Source organism: Ambystoma mexicanum, chromosome 2q, assembly GCF_040938575.1.
Source record: "Ambystoma mexicanum isolate Mex_15411 chromosome 2q, UKY_AmexF1_1, whole genome shotgun sequence".
In the NCBI taxonomy this organism is placed as follows: domain Eukaryota; kingdom Metazoa; phylum Chordata; class Amphibia; order Caudata; family Ambystomatidae; genus Ambystoma; species Ambystoma mexicanum.
The window spans coordinates 1,444,345,744-1,444,363,344 of NC_090924.1; positions in this window are offsets into that span (position 1 = coordinate 1,444,345,744).

Below are 17,601 nucleotides of genomic sequence, written 5' to 3' on the forward strand. Positions count from 1 at the left end.
CCTACGCTTTACAATCTATTCACTAAGCCCCTATTCGAGAAACTTGATGCACTTGGGATTGCCTACACCAACTACGCCGACGACACCCAAGTGCTCCTCCCTCTATCAGGCTCATACCACAAAGACGCCCTAGCTCTAAAACTCATATATGCCACCATTCAAGCCTGGATGGCCACTAACGGCCTATGTCTTAACGGGGATAAGACTGAAATCCTTATCCTCGGCCAAAAATCCACACTGGCCAGGCTAGACAGCTGCTATGCCAATTTCAACATCGACAACTGCACTATCCCAGTCCTATCCTCTGTGAAAACGCTAGGGGTCTACATTGATGCAACCCTGTCCATGGACAAACAAGTTAGTGCCATTGTCTCCGCATCTGCACTAAGCACTAAACTCATCAACGCCATTAAACCATTCCTTTCCAAAGAAAACTGCCTTTCAATAGCAAGAGCTACCATAGGCGCTAAACTTGACTATTGCAATGCACTTCTAGCCGGCACCTCTGAAAAAAACCTAAACAAACTCCAGGTCACCCAAAATAACGCTCTAAGAGCAGCATTAAACATCTCCAAAAGGGACCACATCTCACTGGCAAGGCAATCAGTTCACTGGCTCCCTGTCAAAGAACGCATCACCTTCAAGGTACTGACTACTACCCACAAATGTATCCACCACACTGCACCATCATATCTCTCAGACACCATTCTCAGACAGACCTCATCCAGACCTACCAGACTCTGCTACACTAACCAACTCACTGTACCACGCATCCACAAGATTACAGCCGGGGGGCTGGGTTTCCCCTACATAGCACCAAAACTTTGGAATAATCTCCCCCACGCTCTAAGAGCAGAAGGCTCCCTCACAGCGTTTAGAAAAAAACTCAAAACCTCTCTCTTTAACTAAAATTCCTCTACCTACTGCCATTCAGGCACACACTGCTAACTATTGCTACTGCCCAAACTGTATGCATGTATGCCTCTGTATGCTGTAACTAAGACGCGCTTTCCCTGTAACCAGCGCTATTCTGTAACCAGCGCCACGATGCCTCAGGGCTGATTCTGTGCGCTTAACAAATGCGAATAAATAAATAAATAAATAAATAAGGTGCATCCGTGTCTATACAGCTATAGACCCATCAGTATGTACAGGGCAATATATACACTAAGGAATAAGAAGTCAATGGGCCTCATTACACGGTAGGCGGTGAGCCATGGCGCTATTGCGCCATGGCTCATGCCGGTAAAATACCGGCACCGCCTTGGCAGAAAGGGGATTTACCGCCCCATTCCAAGGTTGGAGGGGCGGTAAATCCCCTTTCCGCCATTGCCCTTCCCCATTCCCATTTCTGCCCCATAGGGCTCTATGGGACTGGGGAAGGCGCTAATTACGGCCCCGCAATTTTGCAGTGCCGTAATTAGCTCCGAGGTCCCTTAGCGGGTTGGTTTTTAACGCCTGCAAAAATCAGGCGTTAAAGCACCAACCCGCTAAGGGACCTCGTAGTACGGCGGTAAGGGTTAACGGTTACCGTTGCCATTAACGGTGACCGTTAACCCTTACCGCCGTCCGTGTAATGAGGCCCAATGTCTAGCAATCTAGGCTTGGAAGGTGCTTCCCTGTCCATACAGCTCTGCACCCATCAGTATGTACAGGGCAATATATAAACTAAGGAAAGTCACACCTTCACCTGATAAACATAATAGTCTAAGGAATCCATGTCCAGCCATCCAGGCTTGGAAGGTGCTTCCCTGTCTATACAGCTCTGCATCTGTCAGTATGTACAGGGCAATATATAAACTAAGGAAGGTCACACCTTCACCTGATAGACACAGTAGCCTCAGGAATCCATGTCCAGCCATCTAGGCTTGGAAGGTGCTTCCCTGTCTATACAGCTCTGTAACCATCAGTATGTACAGGGCAATATATACACTAAGTAATAAGAAGTCTGTGTCCAGCAATCTAGGCTTGGAAGGTGTTTCCCTGTCTATGCAGCTCTGCACCTGTCAGTGTGTACAGGGCAATATATAAACTAAGGAAAGTCACACCTTCACCTGATAAACACAGTAGCCTAAGGAATCCATGCCCAGCCATCTAGGCTTGGAAGGTGCTTCCCTGTCTATACAGCTCTGCACCTGTCAGTATGTACAGGGCAATATATAAACTAAGGAAAGTCACACCTTCACCTGATAAACACAGTAGTGTAAGGAATCCATGTCGAGCCATCTAGGCTTGGAAGGTGCTTCACTGTCTATGCAGCTCTGCACCTGTCAGTATGTACAGGGCAATAGATAAACTAAGGAAAGTCACACCTTTACCTGATAAACACAGACTATATTCAGCAGCATAAACACACAGGGATATAAGGAGACTACATGTGCCCTTCAACCTTCATCTGCTGTTCATTTGTATGTGTTATCATTTAAGGTCCTGCCAGGTCAGAGACGGTTCGACTGGAAGCCGGAGCTGTAATGAAAAACAAGACACAAATACAGGTATGATTAGCAATACACGCTCCTAGAAAGAGATGGATAGCGACTTTGTGTTAAAGAAAATGTTAACATCACTATTAATCACTCTTAAAAAACGATTAATCTTTGCAGAAATAAGGGTCCAGAACAAATTGCCAATCCAGAAAACGGGTCTGCATGCACAGAGCCAGGCTAAGTTGTTCACTGGTACACCCTCTAGTAATAATTGCCTGGTTGGATTTTTTTTAATTCATGCTGTGAGTGGTGGAGAGGTTACTGGTGCAATACACTTAGAGAGTGCCAGGAATGCAGAAAGACTAAGGTATTAGTCTATGTCAGAGGTGCTCCTGCTCTCAGACTCTTTGTTTGTAATGCCCCTGGATCCCTGGGCACAGAGGGTAACACATAAGGTAATGTACTTTCCGTGTTCTGTAATGCTCCACAGACAGAAACATCCTGCTACAACATGCCATAAGCTAAAGTGGTGTTTGAAATTAGTGAGAAAGTAATGACAGGGTGGGTGGGGGCGAAGGAGGATACATTCACAGCTTGACCAAGAGCCGCATGCCTCCAGCATGACAAAGTTCAAACCTGCTACATTGCGCATTCTACATTTAACATGAATGCATAAATTATGGCAATCGTTAACCAACATCTCGCGCAATTCTCTTTAGAAAGTGCCACCTTCACAACTCCTGCATTGCACCTAACAATGTGGGGTTCCATGGGGAGATCGGGAACTCCATAGAGTCCAAGAAGCTCATGTAATTGTTACTGCCCATGTCTAAATCTTGAAGGAAGCATTTTAGCTGTGATTTAGCTGTGCGGCCTTTTCATTTTCAATTTGATGATGTAGCTGTAACATAGTTCTGCACGGACCGTGCATGGGGCAGTAGTGGGGCTGTAAAACATACATAAACTTCCGTAAGCTCTCCAACAGCTTAACTTGTATGGGAGCATTATAATTCAAATTGCACCCATTTCAAGCTATAATACTCCTTCAACCAAAATTAGTCAAATTACCTCCATCCAAGTTACTAAAGGGCATATGTGGCAAAGTAGTATATTTACCTTTAGATCTAAAAGAAAATGTTCAAACTCTAGGAGTACAACAACCAATAGATCAATCGTTGATTGTACTAGTTAATGGTGTGCCAACAAAAGACACAACAATTGGCAGCAACTAGTCGACTTAAACAAAGTTAGACATGCTCTACAATATCTAAATGAAAACAATAAATACTACAGAGATCTAAACATAGAAGAAAACTTAAGAGAAACCACCCACATTATTCAAGCCTCACCAGCAACTGGCCAATTTCAACATGTAGATCTTAGTACTGCAGCCAACATTTTAGACCAGTATACAATTCACCCACTACACACCAAAGACACAATTGACGATGCATTAGAAACATATCAAATGCATCAAGCCTAGGGATCCCCAATGAGCATATGGGAAAAAAGTACATTCTCGTCTTGCACTCTTTCTTAGAGGAAAAGGAGGAAGATATGATGAAAGGTCTGTGCAAATTCGTGCATCAGAATATCGCTCTTCACAAATGTATTCTGAAGACCCCAGATTCAGGCAAAATATCAAATACATTTTCCACCTCCTCTTTGAAAGTGAACTAGCAAATCTATGTTATGGAGTTGCACACACATTAAAATTAGGCTCTAACTTTTTAAATATATCCACTACCCAAATGCTTCAAAAAATAAAACACAAAGATAAAGTTTTGCAGTCAAGTATTACTAATCTCTTGGCAAACATGAGTGGTACAAAAGAATACTGGTTTCAAGGTCACAGTGATGTACGATGTATGCTAAGGAACCTAGGCCCACCCACATGGTTTGATATTTTAAGTTGTGGAGAGTATGCATGGGATGACTTGCATGACTTCATATGCACTGCAAACCAAAATGAAGACGAAATGATAGATATAAAAACAAGAGGAGAACTCTATTCTTTCAACCCTGTCAATGTATCAAAGTACTTTCACCATTGCTTCCTTGCCATGTTGAATTTTATCTGCAATAAATCTACCCATTCTCTAGGAGAACTATCTTGTTTGGAGAAAAGAATATCAATCTAGAGAAGCAAATCACCTCCACATAACTTTGTGGATAAACGATGCTCCAAAATGTGGCCATGATAGGGATGCAACTGTTTTACAGTTTGTACCGGTGACATCCCTTCAGAAACCACAGATAGTGACCTACATACACAAGTCTTATACTTCCAAAAACATAAATGTGGCAAATACTGACAATGTTGATAAAAAAAGGGAAATACTATACCAAATGTCGCTTTGTCTTCCTTAGAACAGTTTCCAAAAATGGACAAGTAAATAGCTTGATGTCTTCTGTTAGACACAGTGTAAAAGGCAAATCCCCTAAAAATACATACAACATTAAAAAGTGATAAAGCAACCAAGTACATCAATGATTACAATGCAATCATTGCACTCGTGTGCAAACCTACACATACAATACACTGCAGACAATTCCACTGCAGTTGCAATCTATGTCACAGCCTATCTCACCAAAGCTGAGAAAACAAACTAAAAGACCTCTGGGATAACATATAATCTGACAAAACACTATTACAATAATTGTAGAGTTTTGGTATAAAAATGCTCTCCCATAGAGAATGTGAATGATATGAAGCTGCAGACTGTTTAAAAGGTACAGCCTTACATGTCAAATCTGAACACGTTGTCTGGCTGAAGCTTGCACCAGCTTCATCCAGAAAAAGAGTACTAAAATCCTACAAAGAGATAGAAAACATAGCCACAAGTGAAAGGTCAACCATTTTTTCAAAACATTAGGACAGAAACAATGCTGCAATACCCTCCGCAGCATTGGAAATGTAAATTGCTGGAAATATTTTCACTACAGAGAACTAACTAAAAGCATTTGTCAGTCTGCAGACGTCACATATGTTAACATTTTAAAAAGAATTAGAACTGGTCTGCTTGCTAAAGAGGCAACATCTGTCTTAAATAGTAGACAATCCATGAGCTATATGGATGAAACACATCTGTTCCTGATGTCATGTCATGAACAAAATCTTAAATGTATGTCCTTAATGCAAAACCTTGCAAGCTGTAGTAAATGCAATGAGACAATGTGAATAAAACATTGCAACCCATACTTCATATCAGCTACACAGACAAACTAGAAGTTCATGGCATGACACTTTCTATGTGTTAACAAGCAACAGCACGACTAAATAGCTTAGAAAAACTTATCACCAACAGAGCAATATTGGAGAAAATATTGATTTTGTATCTAAATTACAGAGTTATTCTAAATCGTAACTTTGATGTAGAACAAGGTTTAGTCAATGGAGCAATTGGTACAGTTGTTGGCTTTCAAACATATCCACATGACAACAACATTCTAAGTGGTGTTAAGAGGAAATGACAGTTTGCAGTAGAGTACCCTGCTCTCTGTAATTCTTGTTTGGTTGTGCTCCGTGTGAAAGAACATACAACTACAACGTGGTGAAAGAATAAGGAGGCTATCCCTTTAAAAATTGCTGGGGACGCTGTCTGAGTGGAAGTGCTTCACCCCCTCCCCTTTGATGAGCTGAAACCACTTTTGCCCTGCGAAGCGGCAAGCAGTGATGTTAAGTGGAGAAGGCATTTGGCAGCTCGCTGGGGTCGCTAACGACTACTGGGCTGACGACCCTTGCAATCCCTCTGCCAGGCTGGTTGGCAAACCATAAGTACTATAGTTCATGCACAAGGGATTGTTACCACCATCTCTGTAGGATCTGTGACGCAAGTAGGAAATGTGTCTTGGCTGCTGTGTAAGCGCAAAAACTGGTGACTGCTTGCGGCTACAATCGTTTAGCTTTTGTTCAGCTACGGGCATCCCGAGTGCTGCTGCGAGACTGTGGGGGCTGCTCCCTTTGATCTCTGTGGTGGTGGCTAACGGAGCTGGCCTAATTACCAGTAGAAAAATTCAGCTAAAGACATTGTGTAGAAGTAAGGTCACTGAGTGTGGTGTATAGTCTCCTTCATCATCATCCTCAGGTTCATCCACGGGAGTAATTGAATGCTGAACGGTGGGTAAACTCGCAGCCCTCGTCGCTGACTAATCTGAGCCTGTGCTTGTAAGGGCAAACGTGCTTGGCAGCTTGCTTGAAGAATTAACTCCAGCAAAAGTAAAAGCCCTGGGTTGACTAACTCCATAACTATGTTGGAAGAAGCTGGATGCAGGTCTCACAGCGCTGAGTGCCTGATGGAAGGATCATCACAAGCTCCTGCGGTTGACCAGACACAAGAAGGGAAGACTGGCTTAGTGGAGGTGCCACTAGAGGTAACAAAGCTGGATGCTATGAGTGGGTCTACATTACCAGGCTGCTGTCCTTTCGATATAAGAGTGGAAATAGGTTCTATGACACCCTCCTCTGAGAACATTCTCCAAAAGATGTTGGAATGTGGGCCAGATAATGGGGTTGTGCCACCCAGTAACACACATGAATCTGTTAATATCAACATAAGAGAAAATCTGAGCGAAGGAACCCAGAGTGAACCTCAGGGGGAAGAAGGAAGGGGTCTCTCGGAGGAGGTCCGTTCAGTAACATCTACACAGACCCCCCCTGTGGTTTATAGATTTGGTAATTTCAACTCCTGTTCACGTCAAGCTATAAAACAAATAAGCTCAACCCTCGGGCAAAACATATGGAAGCCTCCGACTCTTACTTCAGAAATGTTATTCTATAAACAGAGATTTATTTTTTTAGAACATCAGAAAAAAAGATTATACAGCATGTACAAGATCATCAATCAAGTCAGGGAGTAGAATCACTGGGCTATTCAAAGAATAAATCTGTCTTGGATAAACAAGTCGGCCTTAGTGAGCTTCCCCCTAGCAGTATAGAAGGCTCCAGAACCTACAACCAATGAGTGGATAAAACAAAACCTACCAGCAGAGGAGCCTGCTATCCTGAATAAAACCATTATTGTGGAGACCCATCGAGTACTAGATATACCACCCTCAAACGAAGATCTCCTAAGATGCGGTTAACTTACAGGAGCAGACTAGGAAATAAACCAAGCCAAAGAAACAAAGCCATAGATGCAGAGTTAATATTGGCCCTTACACTCACTTTAACGCCCTATAGGAAACTTTGTGAGACACTAAATGACCAGATAAGAGACTAATCCAATTCAAGCTAACTTGGAGAAAAATACAAAGAAGATTATGGGCATTCTGCATAGCATAATCGACCCTCTCATCAGAAAATAAAAGAAGACCCGATATAGGCAGACTGAAAGATCTAAGTAACAGTCAAGTTGAAGGTAATGACCTGCGACCCAACACAGTAATAATTGAGATACATTGGGTGGCTAAGGGGGCCTCCTCGACCCAAAATCTAGTAAGAAACTAGAATTATCCGGCTGCTCCCGGCCAGGATCCCGTGAAGGAACCAGCCCTGGTGAGTGCGGATACGTCATACATTGAAGGGGAGGCTCCTGTAAAGGAAAGAGCTGCACAGATATCACCAGACAGGGTTCAGTCAAAAAGAAAAGGTGAGCATTTGGTGGAGGAGGACAGGGCCTTAGCTCCTTAGCCACCTAAGGAGGGAAAATATGAGATATTTATCAAATTAAATGAGGTGGTGCAAAAATTGCAGTCTCCCCATTCTAAAAGGGTGCCCTTAAAGGACATGTTGGTGAAACAGAAGATACAACACAAAAAAGTTATTGCACCATCATAGAAATTGAGGTGACCCTCTAAAGCTAATGGCTCGCTACACTTGGTAATAAATATAAGCGGCCCAGTAAAATGGGTTGCATGAAGGCAAGTTGATATGTCACCACCTCGGCCCTTAGTTACACAGAGGGGAAGAATAGGTCAAAAGGGCATGAAGGTGGCCAGCCCAACATGATCTCTTCGGCCGAAGAGACAAAGGAGGCAGATCAGATGAGGATCCAATGAATCTCTCCACCTATGCAATTATTGAGGGTGAAGACAGTAGATCTGAAGGCGACATGGGGGAACCGGAGAACCAGGCTACTGAGGACCAAAATGAAGAGGCAAGTGAATTGAACAAAGCACCTGAAGATGAGGGAATATAAACATCTTGAGAAGTAAGATCAGAAAGCTCGCCTCACAAGCGCGTTTAATTAAAGCTAAATATTGCAAGTTCTCGCTTCAACCAGTGATTGACTTTTACACAAAGAAAGTTGCCCCAATAGTGACATACGGAGCAGAGACGTCATTTTTTTTGCCAGCATCACGTCATTCTTTTTTGCCAGCATCTATATGGCCAAAATTGAAGGGCTTATTCTGGAGACTAGTCCTCTCACTGCCGTCAAATGTACCTATTCAGTTACTCATAGATGAACTGGGTTTGGTCTCCTTATACTCCATTACCCAATGGAAAACTCTGGCCTTCTTTGCATAACACAGAAATGGCCCTCGTGTCATGGAAAATCTCTTGCTTAAAATCACTGTATGATCAGAGTCTTTCAGAGGACACCTTGATGAGCAACCCAGTAAAAGTAAAATGAAAACATTTGGATCGGGACTGGATTAACACTATGGAAATAGTGAGAGAGCTGAATCTTTATGGTCGCAAGGGGTGGAACATAGACCCAGAAACCATTAAGATACTTGGGAAATTTCCCAAATGCACATCTGAGAAGCACATTTTTGCGCTTCCATTTGAACTTAATGCCTGCCCATGAAATAACTGAAGAAAAGAAAAAAGTGCTGGAAATTATGAATACAGATTTTGCAAAGGCCAGAGAGAAACACTGTTACACTTGATTTTAGTCTACCCAAAGTTAAAGCTGCAACGGGTGAGGTGGTTGGAAAAATTCTTTCTGTAATTTACAACGCTGACTGTTGAGTATTGGTGGACGGTTTTCTCCTTGGAGATCAAATTTCACTAACACTGACCCTACTAATATTCCTGACGGAAGTATTCACGATATTGGACAAATAGTATCCTACCCACCACCACACTTCCTGAGTTTTTGACCTGTTAATTTCTTTACGGTTTTTATATAAAACCTGTGATGGTCGCTTTGTGACGGCTCTGGATTGCAAAGTTTTTCTTTTAATGTATTTTTATATACTTTCTATGTTTGAGTGATGTATATTGATTTGATAAATCGCTGTAAGGCTTTCATTTTTAAACGAAACGCTAACAATAAAAAAAAAAAACAGCAACATTTATTTTCTCAACATCTATTTGGATAAACTTGCAGAAAACATTGGCTGGACAATAGCACATTTCCTTCTTTTCAAAGACATGTATGCATGCAGAGAACATTTTCTCTATCTCTTGTGTATGCTGTCACTATTCACAAATCACAAGGCCCAACCCTAGATCAAGCATAGATTGACATTGCAAGTACAATCTTTAAAGAAGGCATGGGTCATGTAGAACTTTCACTTCTGCATGCACTCAGTGGTCTATTCCAAATTAACTTTGATGCAAACAAAGTTGATGCTGACATTCCTTGCATCCAGGAATTCAACAGGCTACAGGCACTGCACACCCCAATCTATAGATGTAGCCTGTACCTAAAAAAAAGACACATTTTAAAAGTCAAGTAATACTAACAGAAGCTATAGCAGATCTCCCAAAATACTGCTACAAATCAACAACCAACTCCTTCTGCATCAAACAATACAACCACAAAACTGTCTAGTACAAAGTCAACGCTGCGTCCATCAGAAAATAAAGACACACAGGTCTCTTCTCCCGAAAGATCTGCAGGCCCATCAAACAATCCACAAACAGAACTCTCTGTTCCACTTAAATTCAGCAACACTACGGGAGTACATTGTTATGCTAATGTGACAATGAATCTACTCTTTCTATTGCCACCAATTGTTCACAACATTTACTCAAACAGTGCAGACATGTTGTGTTTGCAAATGCTCATCCTTCACAGAAATGCCACAAATAAACCTGACAACACTTACAGTGTCTCAGGGATAAGGCAAGCATTAGACTACTGTGCAGGAGGCTAAATGCTAAAATGTACCATTAAAACACATGAAGATCCACAAGAATTCCTAATGTACTTCTAGATTTCATTCATGTGGAAACATACATGCACTCTTACTATATACTAGGCGGACAGAGTTTCTTCCTCCAGGGGTAGACCTAGTAATAATAATAATAATTTAGCATTTATATAGCGCCACAAACCCTCAGGTGTCCGAGCGCTGCTTATTATTACCCACAGTGTGTGGTGCTCATTTATCAACCTCGGAAGGATGAAAGGCTGAGTTTGGCCCTGCTGGGATTCGAACCTACGTCAGCATGATCTGCACAGATGTCAAAGTGAGCGCTCTACTTGCTGCGCTATCGGACCAGCTAGTGTTGCTCTCGGAGCAACCCTCAATGGGGGAAAAAGCCAGCCGGCACAAAATGTGCTTGTTTGTTATGTGCCGTAACCTGCAGGCATCAGGGCATAGAAAAATAGATCAGGAAAGTGAAAAGGGGAACAAGAAATGACCAAGTCCAGGCTGACCAAAAGTTACTTAGCAAAATAGTATGGTCTTTAGTGTTTTTTTAAAAGCAGTAAGATGTTCTTTATGGCGCAGGCTTGCTGTCAACTTGTTCCCTGCTAGGACGGCCTTCACTGGGATGACCATTCTTTGCCTTTTGCCTATCTATATCTAGGGCATGTCAGTCGCATAGAATTCTTGCATCTAGTAGCCCTAGTAGAGCTCTGAACAATAAGACGATCTTTCAGGTATCGAGGTGCATTTCCAACCAGACATGTATGCATCATGGTAATAACTTTAAACTGTATTCTGGCCTCTAAAGGGACCCAGTGCAGTGCTCTCCTATGGAATGATATGTGTTCATGTTTTGGGATATTTTTTATGACTCTGACTCTTGACACATGATTTGCTCGCTCCACATAGCAGAGAATTACAATAGTCAAACCTTGGCATGACCGAAGCTCTGACAATTGGTATCAGAAATAAAAGGCTTCACAAGTCTCAGGTTGTTCTGAGCATTAAGCGATGCCTCGATTATAACACCAAGGGTTTTAACCTTGTTTACTGTTTTTATAGGATGCTGGTCTATACAGAAGCTAGGATAAGAGGCTCCTAGCTTGTCTCTTGTTTGAGCTGATCCAAAGACAAGGAGTTCAGACGTCTCACCATTAAGGCACAGGCCATTTTCTGTCATCCAAATATGTATCTTTTCATACGTGGATGCAACAAAGCTAGCATCCTTTTCGCAGTCTCCACTCAACTCAAAAACGAGCTGCGTATCATCTGCATAATTAGTAAACTGGAGTCCGGCAGGGTCTAAGAGACCACACAACAGGCAGCAGAAGATATTAAAGAGAGCGAGAGATCAACATGAGTCTTGTGGAACTCTACAAACAATAGTCTCTGCTTTAGAAAAGGCATTTCCCCAAACAATCTTGTACATCCTGTTACTAAGAACAGCTGTAATCCATGCTTACAGAGCAATTGCCAATTTCCATTAACCTTTGCATTAGTTTCATGTGATCAATAAGATCAAAGGCTTCTGAAAGATTCAGAAGCATCAGCAGCCCTGGTTTGCTGTTGTCCATAATATTCAGCATTTCAGTTTGTAGATCGAGCATTGCAGTCTCTGTTCCATGTGATGTCTTAAAACCTGATTGTCATGGGTTCAAGATTTCTCAGGTGTCTCTGAATTGAGTAGTTGCTACTTTATCAACCACTTTCAACAAAAAGGGGACATTTGTAATGGGTCTAAGATTAGAGTGAATGGCAGGATCTCGATTAGGTTTCTTTAAAATTGGAGTGACAGATTTTTCAAAAGGTCAGGCACCTCTTTAACAGAGAACGAGGTGTTGATGAAGCGAGTCAAGATGGCTAGGATGTGGTTGCTCTGCGAAGTATGGGTGGCGCAGATGAATAATCTGAAAAGTCTTTGCGAGATGGAGTCCTCACTGCAGAATGCACAGTAGGAGGACACGTGAGCAGGTGCGTGCTGGTGGAAAAATGCAGCCAGAATGGAAGGTAGGCACTGTAGAGCAAAGCAGATAAAGCGCTCCGGGAAGACTCAAACAAGGAAAAGGCAGAGCACCGGAGTAGAACAGAAAGGCAGGCAGAAGCAGAAATGCGATAGTAGGAGCTCTAGCGTCTTACCCTACAGCAGTTGGGAAAGGGTTGCAACGGGTCACTAGCGCTGCCCTTCGGATGATATCCTAAACAGACGGGAACCATCTTGGAACAACAATTAGACCACAACAAGGAATCACAGAATAACGTGGTGCAACATTAATGGCAGTGTCAACAGGCATGCCAAACCTTCCAAGCACTGTGTGCCATGACAGTTAGCCAAGTGTATGTTCTTTTTATGACTACACCTGGTATCAGTTGGCATCAGTAGAAATGATCATTGTACAATGTGACATCATTTCAAAATGCTAGCTCAATGAAATTATTCCATTTATTAATAGCTTGTTTGATTAAAATACACACGATTTTCTAAAAAGAAAAAAATAACTACATTCACAGGCTTGTCTGAACCCCAGCAACCTTCTGCAGATCCTATATGCGTTCCCTAAACAAAATTCCCTCATGCAGACAATGCGTCCTCACTGTAATTGCTGGATTCCTGCAGGCGAAAAGCTTGACAATGTATGTCTTGAAATACAAGGCCAGCCTGAACCTCAGGGGATGCCTCTGTCACTGCGGCTCAGATTCTACTTTTAATCATAAGTGCCTATCTGCCCCTTTAAGGTATCAGTGGTTTTCCTCTGGTGGCAAAGTTGGCTGGGATGATTCAAGTAAACACTCACCTAACAAATATGCTCTTACCTAGAGGGTCAGAGAGAGATGGGAATATAGGTTCAGAGACAGAGAGAGAGAGAGAGAGAGAGAGAGAGGGAGGGAGAGAGAGAGAGCGAGAGAGAGAAATTGGAGAAAGAGAGAGAGAGGTAAATAGAAAGGAGAGGCGAGATATAGATTGTCATTTTTATAGCGCTTTTTCCCTTTGGAATGACCTCAAAGCACTGTAGGTGAACGCTCTTGGGGGGCCGTAGTCCAAGCTGGGAAATTTGCCAGAGGAGTTTAGAATACATGTGTGCATTTTACCTGATATGATGGTAGGTAGGAGTCCCTGTTAACTACCTTTATCCAGCTGGCATGTGGATGGGTGTTGTGAAGTAGAAGGGAGAGAATGCCAGTGCAGGAGACTCATTATGTGTCCAGCTAGACTGCATTTTTGTTGTGGGGCATCGCTGCATTCTTGTGGCAAAGGTGTTGTGTAATGTGTCTTAAAATAGTGTATGTTAGCAGATGCGTGTGGGTGGATGGCGGTGCCTTCGGCTACCTTCCATCAGCATGGAGTGTGATACGGACCTATGTGCCCTATCCGGTTTCTCGGTTTCGTAGATGTGGCATGGATTCTGTCCTGGGGTCTGCTGGAGTTTATTCTCTCTGTCGCTCAGTACATTTCATGAGGGCTTCATTGCTGCCTTCTGACAGGTGGTTAAATAACCCAAAGTGTGTCATGGGTCCAGCAAGAAGCCCGGGGAAAGCCAGGTCTTCAGGGCCTTCCAGAAGGTAAGGTGATCCTCTAAGCGGTGGATGAGTGACAGAGAGAGAGAGAGAGAGAGAGAGAGAGAGACAGAGATAGAGAGAGACAGAGATAGAGAGAGAGAGAGAGAGAGAGAGAGAGAGAGAGAGAGAGAGAGAGAGAGAGAGAGAGAGAGAAACAGAGAGAGAGAGGAGAAGAGACAGAGCTAAAGAGGGAAAGGGAGAGAGAGCGCAAGATTGGCTCATGATCCACTAGGCACATCTGTCATAAATATCCTTCAAGATGGAACAGGAGGTAGAAGCTGAGGCTTTGTAGTGAGGCCTCCCTTTCAGGGCAGCTCACCTTCACCAACAACCAACACTATGGGCCTCATTCCGAGGTGGGCGCAAAGGGATACTGGGCACCGTTAAGGACATTGGTGCCGGTAATCCCTTTCGCCCTATTCCGAGGTCCCTTAGCGGATCCCGCTATGGACGCCTGGTTTTACCAGGCGCCCTTAGCGGGAGCCGCAAAGGGACCAGGGAGCAAATAACGGTACCGCAAATTGCGGTATTGTTATTAGTTCCCTCCCCATTCCCATTGAGCCCTATGGGAGTTCAAATGGGAATGGGGATTGCCTTTTTCAATAGGGACTTACCGGTCCCTCAAAGGTCGGACTACACCGGTAAGTCCCCATTGAACCAGGTCGGAGTCAGTACTGGTATTGGAGGCAGCCATGGTGCTTATAGCACCATGGCTACCTCCAATCTCGGAATGAGGACCTATGTCTGGGTTAATGTAAATCAAGAATAAATACATAAACTGACAAATAATCAACAACTAAACAACATAAAATGCATATTTTACTAGTGGTTACCTTCCTTTAGAAATGAAAAGCAGCAGCAGACCTCTTCCAGCACATGGTCAATGTGTTTGACATGTTTTCTGTCTCCACGTGCATGCCAATGTTCTCTTTCCCCAAGCACATGCAAAAGCTTTGGCTTTGACAATGCTTGCAGGAGTCATGCATTGCTTTATCGAAATGGACTGTTTAAGAATATGTTGGTAATTTGAATAGAATAGAAAAGGGGAGGCGCAGAATGGGAACGAGTGATTACTAGGCTGCATTCACTGCTATAGGCATGATGTAATGGCTCCAAGAGGGAAAGATATGCAATCACTCATCATCTACGTGTAAGACATCTATGGAACAAGGAAATAATAAACTAGGCCAAACATCACACAATATATTATACACAGAAACTGAACGGATCCAGGTGTTCTGCAGACGAGGCCCAGTACTTGCCCAGCAAATCTAGAGCCTGAAGTGTTTGTTATCTAAGAGGGAATGCATGTTCTGCGCCTCAGTCTAAAGAGAAACCTTCATAAGTGGTGGATGTGAGAGTAAGTACTTCTGACATCTCTTGGAAAGCAGAACGTGTGCTAAAGGGGTGCAATGCTGTAGTCCTTGGATACTGACATCTGTGATCAAGAGGTCACCGGGTACCAAACAGCGATGGGCTACCAAGGGTGTCTGACCTGGCGAAGGACATGTGACCCCTCAAAGCACTAAGCACAGTTCTCAGCCGAACCTCTATTCTGATCTAGATGTTTAAAGTCTGTGATCACAATGCATTAGTCACTCACCAAAAAGAAAGAAGAGCGCCCCGAAGATCAGGAACCCCGAACCTGTCTACTTCATGATGTGAGTCTAAAAGCTGTGGATGTCTGTGCTGCAAAATGTCAGTGTGTCAATGCTGCAGCGTCTCCTGATAAATGTACACACAGGTGATGCACGTCTAACCAGGAGGAACTCCTCCCTGCAAGGAACACAAACAATGACATGAGCAGCAGATCCTAGAGGCAGATCTCCAAGGGCCTGAGGCAGTGTCACAGGGCCTCCTTGGCTCCCTTATAGTAGCCTTGCCTCGGCAATCAGGGCTCAAGGACTGTGCGCGTGGTGTGTGGTCTGGCACAATGTACAAGAGAATATCAGCAGGTCACATAAGACGATGGTCCAATCAGAGTTAATTGTGCAGAAAAGTAACACATCGCTATTTGCTCAATCAGATCAGCAAGCAGAGATGGTAAATACCTGGAGGAAATTCAGAGGACAGTAACCCTTACTGCTGGACAGTTCTTGGCACGCGGGTCCTAGAGTAGAAGGTATATCTTCCTGGGAAGCATCGGACCAATGTTAAACAATATGGATGTTAAGTTTGCACAGTCATTTGTAATTATCACATGTTGTGCCTAATTATTTTGTCAGCATGAGTTTTAAAATACCATATATACCCATTGATTTGAGGGTAGAAGGGGTCTACATATTAGCAAGTGAGTTCTCTTGGAGGATTTAACGACGTGTGAAGTTAACTCTGTAAAATACACATTCCTTCAAACCTTCATAAATCCTTCGAGGAATATATTACTTCATGCTCATTTTAATCTTTTACTGTGGTGGTGGTGAATTATATGCGATCCCATAATACAGAGCAGATAATAATCCATATACAGAGCATGCTATTTATATGTTATACATAGTTGAGAACTCACATATCAGCAGCATCTAACTCCTCATCAGGAGCTACATCTGTGTGTAATTCTCATACATGCAATATTCCTGTATACTGTACATGCAATACAGTGCTTTCCTTCAAGGCACGCTGTGTGGTGTGTTATGCATTGTTTATGTACAGTATAATAATGGTGGGGGTGTTTGGTTTATTGAACCTTTGGGCTGTCTCCTATGACCCATGGCATGAGCAAAAGAAGCAGATATTGTAGGAAAACAATTGAATTGAACCAGGAGAGGAAAACAAATCGATGCTGTCCACAGATATGGCGCTGAAAAGGTTCATCAGAATGGTGTTTCCAAAGACAGAGCACATTTCAAGTATAGTGCAGCGAAAGTATTCAATGGAAGGCCCTGTCTTTGGGGACATCTCCAAGAATGGTTCTGGACCAATGGTCAACGTTGAAGGGACATCATTCACAGCCTTGTTCAAGGTGCTCGTTATCTATGGGGTGCTGGTCCCCATGTGAAAAGTCTTTATGCTGAGGACCCCAGAAGACTCCAGAAGACTCAGATGAAAGTGGACATGGATCCAGGATGCATTCCTCAGCTGTAGGATGTGTGAGCAGCCAGAGCATCACTGGGTGAGTCTCTGCATGGACACCTCATTGATACAGCATCGCACTCCTGCAGCCAGAGCATCACTGGGTGAGTCTCTGCATGGACACCTCATTGATACAGCATCGCACTCCTGCAGCCAGAGCATCACTGGGTGAGTCTCTGCATGGAAACCTCATTGATACAGCATTGCACTCCTGCAGCCAGAGCATCACTGGGTGAGTCTCTGCATGGAAACCTCATTGATACGGCATCGCAGTCCTGCAGCCAGAGCAGCACTGGGCGAGTCTCTGCATGGAAATCTTATTGATACGGCATCGCACTCCTGCAGCCAGAGAATCACTGGGCGAGTCTCTGCATGGAAACCTCATTGATACGGCATCGCACTCCTGCAGCCAGAGCATTACTGGGCGAGTCTCTGCATGGAAACCTCATTGATACGGCATTGTACTCCTGCAGCCACAGCATCACTGGGTGAGTCTCTCCAT